The following is a 2,383-nucleotide window of genomic DNA, read 5'->3' as shown; positions in this document are numbered from 1 at the left end:
GATTACATTTGAAGTTTATGTAATATATTATGCATTAAAGTAAAATAAGTGAATATGATTAGAATAATGTAATAGATCTAATATATTTTATAATGTAACATATTTTATTGTTATAAAAGAAGATGTAAATTTTAATAGAATTTTAATAGAATTTTAATATAATCAAATAATTCATGAGTATTATTGAAAGAGTAGTCTCAATATGCATTTTTTAATATACATATTTTCATTTATATGTATATGAAAACAATTACATTTACAGTTTGTCAACATTGTGTTTGCAATTTTGCAATTTCTTATTTTTAACGGGACAGAATACCGTTAGATGAGTCTGAGTTTTTCTGTTTGTTATAATATTCTGCAAAAACTGTTCAGTTTCTTTGTTATTTAATAAGTAGAGTGTTTTAAGTGAAGGAATAACTAGAACGCACGTGATTAAATATATCCCACACTTATCAATGCAATTTCAACTGTTGTGCATAAATAAGTAAGCGCACATTTAAATTAATTATAATTAGCATGTGAATATTCTATTTTTTTTTAAATAATTGTAATAATTAGTGTATTATATTTAAAGTTTATTCTGTACTAAAATTTTTCTGACTTCTGGTATATGATTTTTTAAGATAAAAGGTTTTTCTTTTCAAAGAAAATTAGTTTCTGAACTTTGGCACTCAATAACTTTTGAGTTAATCGACCAATCTATAAATATTATTATATTAAATGAAAGCTTGATGTGTCCTCTTTCGATTAAGCTAATTTGCAGAAAAATGGTATCTCTGCTTTTAAAGATATAAATTATTTTGTATCAAAGAAAATTAGTTTTTGAACTTTGGCACTCAATAACTTTTAAGTTAATCGACCAATCTATTAATATTATTACATCAAATGAAAGCTAGAAGTGTCCTCTTTCGAGTAAGCTAATTTGCAGAAAAATGGTACCTCTGCTTTTAAAGATATAATTAATTTTGTAATGCAACCTCGTTTTTACAAATATTTGCTTTCCATTTTTAAAGAAAATTTGCTCTATACTATATAAAAACTGAGTATATTTAGAAAACCAAACATATTTTTTACTGTTATATGTCTTTTATTTCATAGTTTTTAATTAAATAATAATGTTTTAATTAATTAAAATTTGAAATGACATCGTAATAAAAAATCGACGCTAACTATATTTTGACATTAAATTTCCCAAATTTATCATCAATGCAAATTAAACTGTTTTGCATTCACAAGTTAGCGCATAATTTAATTAATTTTATTTAATTTGTTAATCGAACAATATATATAATATTAGACATTAATTGGCTTAGAAAAATTCTAGTTTTTTGTTCAAATAATATCTTAGATGCAATAATCTTAATAAAAATTCGACGCTAACTATATTTTGATATTTAATATCCCACATATGTATATCATCAACGCAATTTCAACTGTTGTGCATGCCCAAGTTAGTTCACATTTAATTTAATTATATATAATTTGTTAATCGAATAAGATATATAATATTGTATATCAATCGTTTTAGAAAAAATTCTAGTTTTTTATTTTGATAATATCTTTGATGCAGCAAGTTTAATAAAAATTCGACGTTAGCTTTTCTTTTGCAGTACTATGGACTTACCAATAACTCTGCAACTGTACATTATGTTTTTCAGTGCCATTTTAATTTTTCAGCGAATTTAATTTAAGATGGTATGCCATCTATTAACCAACTTTGTACAGATTTTTTGAATAATTAATAAAATTAAATTAATTTCGTTTTTTTTCAAATAATTGTGCTTATTAGAGTATTGTATTGAAAGTTATTTATATATAAACTGTTTTCTGACTTCTGGGATATGCTTTTTATAAGAAAAATGTCGTTTTTAAAGGAAAATTGATTTCTGAACTTTGACACTCAATAACTTTTAAGTTAATCGACCAATCTATAAATATGAAGACATTAAATGAAAGTTTGAAGTGTCCTCTTTCGATTAAGCTAACTTGCAGAAAAATGGTACCTCTGCTTTTAAAGATATAATTAATTTTGTAAAGTAACCTATTTTTACAAAATTTTATTTTCCTTATTTTGAAGAAAATTTTTTCTATATTATGTAAAAAGCGATTATATTTAGAAAAACAAACATATTTTTTATTGTTATAAGCTTTTTAGTTCATAATTTTTGGTCAAGTAACAAAGTTTTAATTAAATAATATTTGAAAATGACATCTCTATCTTCATCGCAGTACTGCTCCTAAGTTAATCGAACAACCTATACAAAATTATATTATTATATTATTATATTATATGAAAGGTAATTTTATCCTCTTTCGAATGAGCCATAAAAAAAAAATGGTACCTCTAGTTTAAAAGTTATTAATAAATTAGTGACCCCAT

Source organism: Teleopsis dalmanni, chromosome 1 (genome assembly GCF_002237135.1).
Source record: "Teleopsis dalmanni isolate 2A chromosome 1, ASM223713v2, whole genome shotgun sequence".
NCBI classification, from domain to species: Eukaryota; Metazoa; Arthropoda; class Insecta; order Diptera; family Diopsidae; genus Teleopsis; species Teleopsis dalmanni.
The sequence above is the reverse complement of the archived record's forward strand: the minus strand, read 5'-3'. Positions refer to the sequence as shown.